At 45.7% G+C, this 11229-nt stretch overlaps 1 pseudogene; it reads right to left on the bottom strand.

Moving 5' to 3' along the window:
* Positions 1-4193: 4193 nt before the first annotated feature.
* On the bottom strand, positions 4194-4258 carry LOC141101897 (U4 spliceosomal RNA; annotated as a pseudogene).
* Between the last annotated feature and the right edge of the window lie 6971 nt (positions 4259-11229).

The raw sequence follows: 11229 nt of genomic DNA, 5'->3' as shown, positions 1-11229 counted from the left end.
ATGAGGCGTGTCGACCAGATGTGCAGCTCCTGCTTTCTTTGTGGCCTCCATTTTGGGAGGCATGTCAGAGCCTGTGCCAGGAAGGGATTGCGAGCGGGAGCGGGATTGATCTACAAAGTGATCCATGAGGCAGCCACCTAGCTGTATGTGCACACCACCCCAGTAAAGTAGGCACAAATGTGGCTTTTAAATGCAGATGTCTCAGAGGGAGCCGAAGTGACTCACGTCGTCTTCCCCATGCGGCACCAGAACTCGAAGTAGCAATTTTTTTAAATAGACCTGGTAATGTTGTTTGAATCAATAAAGAGCTGCATTGAGCTACTGTGCTTTTATACCTTCTAACCACTCTCTCCTCTCTTCTTTGCAGGTAACTGAACTAAAGATTATCTTCTGATTTTTGCAAGAATACATATGTGAACTAAATACATGTAGAGCTACCCACGTGAGGGCCACTTGAAAGATCTGTACCCCAATGTTGCCCTGACCTTGCAAGTCCTCTGACACCTCTGACACTCCAACATCTTTATAGAAAAATGCATTTAGAAACTTTATAGAAACACACCTAGGCAAGTACAGCAGATGAATCTTTTTTTACTGCAAGATATTTTAGCAATGTAGACTCAGTAACTTACAACTGACACCTGCTGAGGATGTACTGCAACAAATGACCCTGACAGCAGAAACAGTCAAAGAATAACACATGAAGGAAATGTAAAACAAGCACATACTGTATTGAACCAACAAATTCAGTGTGGCTTGATCTCTATGGGTTCCGACAGGAGGAGAGCAGAGGAATGACCAGATTCATGTCAGACCACTCCCTTCTATCCCCCATCACCACAGTCCCAAAGAACTGTAATAGCACTGTATTTAGTTCAGTTCTGACAATTTAACCTTTACAGTAAACCTTTAAACCCACTTATTCAGTAAATAGACTACTGGGTCAAAGTATGTTTAAGGTGTCCTGGCAAGCTGGGTGATGCAAAGTATGTTTGTGGAGTTCTGGCAAGCAGGAGGAACCCTGTCGCTGCTCAGAAAAGAGTAAGTGTAGCACAAAGTCTTACAGGTAGTGTACTTTGTTATAGGAGGTTGGGCAAGTGCCTGCTCACCAATCCTAGCGACCTTCGATATTGATGAGTGGCATGAGGGTTCCGCATCAGGCCTCTGCAGAGTCTGGCTTGAGGGACTGTGCTCGACCCGTGTCGCACCGCGCCACAACCCGGCTGGATCTGGCATCCAAGCCACCGCTAAGCGATCAGAAATAGCTCCTTTTCCATGTTGCTCAGGCCGCAGCACCATCTGACTCCGAGTCACTGCTTGCAGATCCAGGCTGTGGTCCCAAGAGGGCGATTCTGTCCCCAAGCAGGCTTTTTATTGCCTCTCCCAGCATTCTGTTCTACCCCCTCAACCCCAGCCGGCTGGGATTTGTAGTCCATACCAGTCCGACTGAGTATAGAACTTGGATCTTTGGACTACATGTCCCAAAATGTGTTGCTCCATTCTTAGTTCTCATTCATCCTGACTGCAGGATGGGATGACATAGAGTCCAGGCTGGGCAATAGGAGAAAACAGCTGCATTGTAGCAATATTGCAGTCTGTCTCCTGAATATGCAGGCAATATTAGCAAGCTCCTGGCTACAGACATCAATGTGTTAAGTATTGTAACCCATTGTAACCACAGATATTTTACTGTTTTAATGTGATGAAAGGTGAAATGTGATTGGGGTCTGTGGATTTACTCAATTTGCATATCATCATTGCCCTTTCCATTGCTGTTTAAAATAGGGATAATTGCTTGAGATTCACTGTTTTGCCTAGTTAGAATATTTTAACATGTTGTGTAAACTGTGAATTCGTATATTTATGTTTAGTTTTAATTAAATAGATGCTTATCTTTTTCTTCTCTTAAAGGGAGCATTTAGTGTTATAAATAAATATATATATCTATATATCTATCTAGATAGATAGATAGATAGATAGATAGATATATATATATATATATATATATATATATATATATATATATATATATATATATATACAGTGCCTTGCAAAAGTGTTCACCCCCCCCCTTGGCATTTTTCGTGTTCTATTGTGAAGCAAACAACAAATAGGACAAAATAACAGAAAAAGTCAATGTGCATAACTATTCACCCCCCTAAAGTCAATACTTTGTAGAGCCACCTTTTGTGGCTATCACAGCTCCAAGTCGCTTTGGATAAGTCTCTATGAGCTTGCCACATCTTACCACTGGGATTTTGCCCATTCCTCCTTGCAAAACTGCTCCAGCTCCTTCAAGTTGGATGGTTTGCGCTTGTAAACAGCAATCTTGAAGTCTGACCACAGATTTTCTATTGGATTGAGGTCTGGGCTTTGACAAGCCATTCCAAAACATTTACATGTTTCCCCTTAAACCACTCAAGTGTTGCTTTAGCAGTGTGTTTGGGGTCATTGTCCTGCTGGAAGATGAACCTCAGTCCTAGCCTCAAATCACACACAGAGTTGTACAGGTTTTGCTCAAGAATATCTCTGTATTTAGCACCATCCAACTTTCTCTCAACTCTGACCAGTTTCCCAGTCACGACTGCTGAAAATCATCCCCACAGCATGATGCTGCCACCACCATGTTTCACTGTGGGGATGGTGTTCTTTGGGTGATGTGATGTGTTTTGTTTGCACCAGACATAGCGTTTTCTTTGATGGCCAAAAAGTTCAATTTTAGTCTCATCAGACCAGAGCACCTTCCTCCATACATTTTGGGAGTCTCCCACATGCCTTTTCGCAAACTTAAAACGTGCCATTTTGTTTTTTGCTGAAAGTAATGGCTTCCTTCTGGCCACTCTGCCATAAAGCCCAACTCTATGGATCGTACGGCTTATTGTATATATATATTTTTTTAATGTTCAGGACATTGATTGGGAAAATATATTTTATTTACCACTTGAAGCCAGGGCTTATACCCCCCTAAGCCAACTGTCTTGTGCTGCCTCCCTTCTACCCCTGTAGACTTGCTAGTCTTACTTTCTTTTAATTTTTTATTAAAGCCAGTGGCGTGCAAAACACACCTCAAAAACTTCCACCCGGTGCCAAAAAAAAGTGCCCACACATAGAGAGTGAAACACAAAAAACGTGCAACGGGTGTACAGAGTCCTCCACTAGGGAAGGACCTTACCCTGATCCCCCGGGGCGTTAGGCTCCAGACAGGGACTGAGGTACTCAGACAAAGGGTTCATCCGGCCGAAACCAGAAGGACCCCCACAACTGGAAGGACTGCCGAAGCAGACCAACCCAAGTACAGTGGGGCTCTCCCGAAGAGAGACCCCTCAAAGGAGAGGGCGAACCAAGCCAAAAGGCCTATGTCCACCCCCTCCCAAGACTTTCAGAGTAGGCCCGAGGACCCACACCCTACTCGCCACACAGTGACAAAACGTGTATACAAAGACAATCAAAAAAAGACAAAAAGGTGACAAACAGGGGTAAAAGAAAGAGTGGGGAAGATAGTGAGAAGGGAGAGTGAAAGTGGCCATTGTGCTATACAATGGCCGGCCCTCCGGCCAGGCATAAAAATTTCCCCTGGTCCTGGCCAAAAGGCCCGGCCCAAGAGGCAGGTGCGAAAAACGTGTGTTGTGGTGAAGTGACCATGGTGCCATAAAATCAAGTGCTTTCACACCGTGACTATACGGCACCCCTGAACTGCCACTTCAGGGGCACATTCACCACTGGCTTTTCGAAAAAGCCCTGACCACCCAGCCCAGACCACAGCAGACCCCACCACAGACAGGAAGGGTATGGAGATCAGGAAGCCGGAAAGAGCCCTTTACCATCAGGCTCTGCCGTCGCTCCCATCACTCCTCCTAATTACATTCGGGAAGTACTTGCCACTCCCTCCCCCCCTTGCAAGGCAGGAGTAAGCGTTCTCTCCCAAATAACTGTCTGGAGCTAGATCCGCCCCAATCCAGGCCAGAAGGCCAGGGTCCCGACCCTCTGGTTCAGACCCCGTGGTTCTCCATCCCCATCAGAAGGCTTCCCTTTCGGCTACAAACCGCTCCAGGTCACCTTCACTCCAGCAGGTTTTGCATAGCAACCGCAATCCCATCTCTATTTCGCCATAGATCAGGGACGGAAGCAAGCGCCACCTCCTGGAAACTGATAAGAATAGATACTACACTTGATCTTCGCCAAAAGGCCGAGAAGCAATTAGCAATAATCATGCCTCAGTTGAACCTCATTGGCTATGATACTGCCACTGCGCAAAGCTTGCCCAGAAGACTTGCTAGTCTTACTATCACACTAATAAGATAGGACATCATAACAACACAGAGAATAAAACAAACGAACTCATGCAATGCCACTATCCTATACCCCAACTGACTTAGTGTAAACAAAAGCTGCTGCAGGCAACAATAATGTGTTCCCACTTCAAAATATTAGGTAATAAATAGGAGCGGTGTTGCTCTACCAATATCAAAATCTCACTATCAATATACACCTTATTATAGTATAATACATACGCAAAAATAATTAAGTAAAAAAAAAAAATTAGGCAATAGACAATAATTGTATGTAAACAACACACTACAATAAATCATGTAAAAACTATTCAATTACCCAATTATTAAATCAGTGTTACCATCAAACGTGATGTGCAAATTATTATGCTAAGAATTGTTCAGTGCAATCTTAATCATATACAAAATATTAACATACTGTACTAGTGCTGAAGATTCCAATAAATAATAAAATAACATTCAAAAGTAGCGATGAGCCAAACACCCCCCGGTTCGGTTCGCAGCAGAACATGCGAACAGCCAAAAAATTTGTATGAACAAACAAACACCATTAAAGTCTATGGTACATGACCATGAAAAATCAAAAGTGCTAATTTTAAAGGCTTATATGCAAGCTATTGCCATGAAAAGTGTATGGGGAACTGGGTCCTGCCCCAGGGGACATGTATCAATGCTAAAAAAAAGTTTTAAAAATGTCAGTTTTTTCAGGAGCAGTGATTTTAATAATACTTAAAGTGAAACAATAAAAATGAAATATTCCTTTAACCACTTCAATACTGGGCACTTAGACACCATCCCGCCCAGGCCAATTTTCAGCTTTCAGCGCTGTCGCAATTTGAATGACAATTGCGCAGTCATGCTACACTGTACCCAAACAAATTTTTTATCATTTTGTTCCCACAAATAGAGCTTTCTTTTGGTGGTATTTGATCACCTCTGTGGTTTTTATTTTTTGTGCAACAAATAAAATAAGACCGAAAATTAAAAAAAAAAAACAACAAGTTTTTCTTTGTTTCTGTTAAAATTTTTTGTAAATAAGCACGTTTTCTCCTTCAATGATGGGCACTGATATGGCTGCACTGACGGGCACCGATGAGGTGGCACTGATGAGGTGGCACTGATAGGCGGCACTGATGGGCACTGATAGGTGGCACTGATGGGCACTGGTATGCGGCACTGATGGGCACTCATAGGTGGCACCGATGGGCACTCATAGGCGGCACTGATGGCCACTCATAGGCTGCACTGATGGGCACTCGTAGATGGCATTGATTGGTACATATGGGTGGCACTGATGGGTACTTATGGGTGGCACTGATGGGCACTGATAGGTGGGCACTGATGGGCACAGATGGGCACTGACAGGTGGCACCGATGGGCAATGACAGGTGGCACCGATGGGCAATGACAGGTGGCACTCATAAAACATATTGGGGGCATTGCTGGAACATAATGGTGCCAATCAGTGCCCATTTGTGGGCACTGATTGACACAGATTGGGCACATGTGGATGGCCATGGGGTACATACCTGGCCATCCACATGTTGCCCCTTCCCTGGTGGTCCTAGTGGCGATCCATGGTGGTCCAGTGTGGTGATCTGAGGGGGGCTGCGCTGATAAACAATCAGCGCAGACCCCCCCTATCAGGAGAACCACCGATTGGCTCTCCTCTACTCGCGTCTGGCAGACGCGAGTGAGGAAAAGCCGATCAATGGCTCTTCCCATTGACAGCGTGATCAGCCGTGATTGGACACGGCTGATCACGTGGTAAAGAGCCTCCGCCGGAGGCTCTTTACCAAGATCGGTGGAGCGGTGTGTCAGGCTGACACACCGCTCCACCGATCGCCGTGATGCGCGCCCCCGGGGGCGCGCGGCGGCATGTTATCCTGCTGGACGTCATATGACGCCCAGTCAGGATAACGGAACCACTTCCCGGACGTCAATCCGCTATAGGGCGGGCGGGAAGTGGTTAAATATCATGCCTGGTGGTGGTGGGGGGGGCAAATGGAGTAGGACGTGTATGAGCTGAGCTCCGCTCTCAGTATATCCTGTCGCAGCTATCCTGAGTGCCCACCGCTGCTTTTTTTTACCTACGCTAACGAAGGCTTGACTCTCCTAAACTCTACCTATCATGTCCCCGCCGAAGAGGAACACAGCAGCCACCTCATCGCTAGACAGATATCAGCGGCAGGACCAGGACCACGAGGAGAAAGATGGTGACTCTGCAGCTTTGATAGCGGAGCATGCTGCGGCTGACACCTCCAAGGTATTGGAGGCTACATCCACATGCCAGTCCACTCTGACATCTAAAACAGAGGAGATCAAGGTGGATATTTCTCTCATCAGGCAGGATATAACTAATCTGAGGGACCAGGTCACGGAGACAGAGACCAGAATCAGCCATGCTGAGGACACTCTGTACCCCTTACAAGACTGCTCTGAAGCCATGCAACGCCAGATCCAACAACTAGCCCAAAAGCATGATGGCCTTGAAAACCAGGCTCGCAGATCCAATCTCCACTTCATTGGGCTCCGTGAGGGATCCGAGTGCCCCGACCCCGCCACTTTCCTCGAAAAGCCCCTGATTAACACATATGGCAGGGAGGCCTTCATCACTACATTTGTGTTTGAGCGCGAACACGGCATGCCAGCGCGCCAACCTCCAGAAGGAACACCACCCCGCACCTTCCTAGCAAAGCTATTGAATTATCAAGATCGGGATGCTATTCTTAGCCTGACACGAGACAAGGGCAAGGCCACATCTCGGTTTTCCCCGATTTCTCAGCAGAGGTCCCGAAACAGAGATCCCGCTTCGTTGACATCAAAGGGTGCCACAGAATGCATCATTTAAAATACACCATGTTGTTTTTGGCCCAGCTCTGCATCGTAGGTGAGGATCGGGCACACTTTTTTGACGACCCAAGCTCGCCTCTGCCTGGTTGGATCAGCATGACGTGGATAGAAATCGTCCTGCCCATTGGAGACCATCTTTCTATATTATATATTTAACGTGGGTAAGCTTTGTCTCATCTGGGCTCATCACAGCTAACTGTTCCATCTAGTGGCCTTGATATAGCCGAACACCTGTAGTCTGTTATCCGAGCAAGTTTTCTTTATGTTGGACTGTTTTCCCCTGTTCTCGGTAACAGCAGACCTGCTGTACATACATTCCAAGGCCCCCCTCCTCTTTCTTTTGATGTGTCATTTGCCCTTTACCATACCCATCCTACTGGGCACCACAATACGAGACTTCACCAGCTAGTGAACACATCTTCCTCTCCCCCTTTTATTGCTAGATAATGTTGTCCTTTACCGTGAGCAAGCTTGCAGACCCTATCAGCTATCCTGTGAAACTCTGAAAGACTTTGTGCACATTGTGAGTAGTTCTGCTGGGTCCTTCTCCAGCAAGTGTTTGCCCCCTTAGACTCTTAACTACCCGTACTATCCCGGAGTCACCTCTAGGTTTCAGTATGGATCCTACAGATCTGATCGTCCCCTTTGTTTTCTTACCACAACAGATCCGCGCAAGTTACGGGTATTATGCCCCCGCTATGTTTGGAATGCGGAGGGCTGGGTGGGGGGATTGGGAGATTAATAAGTTTTGGTTATGGTTTTTTATTTGTTATGTACATTGCTCTGTACATGCTGTGATTTTCCATGGTACATTATGCTCTGGACGTGCTCCATGATATATACACTGCTGTATTGTGCGAACGAACCTGCTCTGGGGACTGGCGTACCACCACTCCTGAAAGGTATTCTCATCTAAAGTCTATGGCCACCATAAAATTCCTTACATGGAACGTCCTTGGGCTTCCGGATAAGCTAAAGCACACTGCAGTATTTGGCTGTCTCAAAGCCTGCAGGGCTGATATAGTGGTCTTGGTGGAGACACATATTACTGGCCAACTTCAACTTGCCCTTAAACGCTTGTGGATAGGGTGGGCTTACCATGCTACCCATACTCCTTATTCCCAAGGAGTTTCAATTTTAATAGCAAAAACTACTTAATTTGGAATCATTTCGGTGCGTGCGGACCCCCAGGGCAGGTTCATTTTTCTACATGGTACTTTATATGGTAAACGGTACCTGGTTCTGGCCTGCTATATCCCCCCCCCCTTAAAATTCTGCTGTGATTAATGAAGGTTTCCTGTACATGGCCCAGCATCCCACGATCTCCGCCATCTGGCTTGGGAACTTTAATATGGTCCTAAACTCGACTATAGATAAACTGCATACATTGCCGGCTGCCCAGCTACCTACTACCACCCAACTAACCCGTCTACTCGCTTATTTTTTACTGACAGACGCGTGGCGTTTTAAAAACTCAGACACCCAGACCTTTTCATGTTTTTTGGTGACGCACTGACATTATTACAGTGATCAGAGCTAAAAATATGCACTGACATTGTACTAATGACACTGGCAGGGAAGGGGTTAACATCAGGGGCGATCAAGGAGTTAACTGTGTTCCTTGGGTGTGTTTACTAACTGTATGGGGGTTGGGCTGCCTGGGATATCACAGAAATCTGTCTTCTGCACAGCAGAAAGACAAGATCTCAGTGTAATACCCTTGTTTACTTCGGCAGATCCCCGTCCTGTCTCTGCGAGGAACGATCGTGGGATATCAAGTCTGCCAGACCCACTGATTGGCTCCTCCACTGGACAATTGGCGTACGCGTGGGTGGGGGGACGAGACCGACGTACACCTACGGAGATTCACGCAGCCAAGCCACCTTGCCGCAGTATAATGCCCCGTACACACGGTCGGATTTTCCGATGGACAATGTCCGATCGGAGCGTGTTGTCGGAAATTCCGACCGTGTGTGGGCGCCATCGGACATTTTCCATCGGATTTTCCGACACACAAAGTTGGACAGCAGGAGATAAAATTTTCCGACAACAAAATCCGTTGTCGGAAATTCCGATCGTGTGTACAAAAATCCAACGGACAAAGTGCCAGGCATGCTCAGAATAAATAAAGAGATGAAGGCTATTGGCCACTGCCCCGTTTATAGTCCCGACGTACGTGTTTTACGTCACCGCGTTCAGAACGATCGGATTTTCCGTCAACTTTGTGTGACCGTGTGTATGCAAGACAAGTTTGAGCCAACATCCATCGGAAAAAAATCCTAGGATTTTGTTGTCGGAATGTCCGAACAAAGTCCGACCGTGTGTACGGGGCATAACTGTGGCAGGTGGTCGGCAAGCGATTAAAGTGGTACTAAAGCCTTAGGTTTTTTTACCTTAATGCATTCTATGCATTAAGGTGAAAGACCTTTTGTGCTGCAGCTCCCCCCAAACCCCCCCGTTTTCTTACCTGAGCCCAATACGATAGCAGCAGCTCCCGACGCTGTCTCCCTGCTCTTTGGACAGATTGAAAGCAGTGGGAGCCATTGGCTCATGCTGCTGTCAATCAAAAGTTGTGCCACGGATGCGGGCACAGGGTCTGTGTCAATAGACTCGGTAACGAGCTTTCTGTGGGGGCACTCGCTGAAGAGGAGGGGCCTGGAGTGCCAGTAGGGGACCCGAGAAGAAAAGGATCAGGGCTGCTCTGTGCAAAAACTACTGCACAAAGCAGGTAAGTATAGACATATTTGTTATTTTATTTAACCACTTCAGCCCCGGAAGGATTTACCTCCTTAATGACCAGGCTATTTTTTGCGATACGGCACTGCTTTAACTCACAATTGTGCAGTCCTGCGACGTTGTACCCAAACAAAATTAAGATCCTTTTTTCCCACAAATAGAGCTTTCTTTTGGTGGTATTTGATTTCCTCTTCTGGTTTTTATTTTTTGCGCTATAAACAAAAAAATGCGACAATTTTGAAAAAAACTATATTTTTTACTATTTGCTATAATAAATATCCAAAAAAATAAATTAAAAAAAACAAATTTCTTCATCAGTTTAGGCCAATATGTATTCTTCTACATATTTTTGGTAAAAATCACAATAAGCATATATTGCTTGGTTTGCGCAAAAGTTATAGCGTCTACAAAAAAAAGGGGATATATTTATGGCATTTTTATTATTATTATTATTATACAGGATTTATATAGCGCCGACAATTTGCGCAGTGCAGTTTGTGCAGCGCTTTACAACAGTAGTCATTTTTTTTTACTAGTAATGGTGGTGATCAGCGATTTTTAGCGGGACTGCGACATTGTGGCGGACAGATCGGACACTTTTGACACCTTTTTGGAACCGGTGACATTATTACAGTGATCAGAGCTAAAAAAGCCACTGATCACTGTATAAATGACATTGGCAGGGAAGGGGTTAATGCGAGGGGGCAATCAAGGAGTTAAGTGTTCCCTAGGGAGGTGTTTCTAACTGTGGGGGGAGTAGACTGACTGGAAGTAGAAAGAAATCGCTGTTCCTGATCAATAGGAACAGACACTCTCTCTCTACTCCACTGACAGAAAGGGGATCTGTTTGTTTAAATTGACAGATCCCCATTCCGGCTCTCTGTGGAGTGATTGCGGGTGGCCAACCACGCGCATTGGCTCCCTTTAAAGGGACCGCCGTACCGATACGGCGATTCGCGCAGCCAAGCCAACCTGCCGCAGTATAACTGCGATGGCTGGTCAGCAAGCGGTTAAAAAAAAAAGGAATCTTTAGTAACACTTTAAATTAAAAAAAAACTACTACTATATGCAGCTGCCCCTGATGACCACACAACAAGTACCCCTGGGCTGCAGGTTTGATACCAAGGACCAATACTAGTCCATCTTGCAATCTATAGCCATGCATTTGCTAATGAGATTGGATAAGACATCAAAAACACCAAAAACTGCAAAATGGCAAAATAAATATAAGGAAAACCAGTCCACTAGGAATGTGGCACTTTCCTAGCAGAACCGTGACTCCAGAGGTTTAATATGTATGTACCTTTTCATCATATACATACTCTAACAAGCTACACATTTATCTTGGTTC

The sequence above is a fragment of the Aquarana catesbeiana genome, linkage group LG06 (genome assembly GCF_042186555.1).
Source record: "Aquarana catesbeiana isolate 2022-GZ linkage group LG06, ASM4218655v1, whole genome shotgun sequence".
NCBI lineage: Eukaryota > Metazoa > Chordata > Amphibia > Anura > Ranidae > Aquarana > Aquarana catesbeiana.
This window is presented reverse-complemented; position numbering and strand designations above follow the sequence as displayed.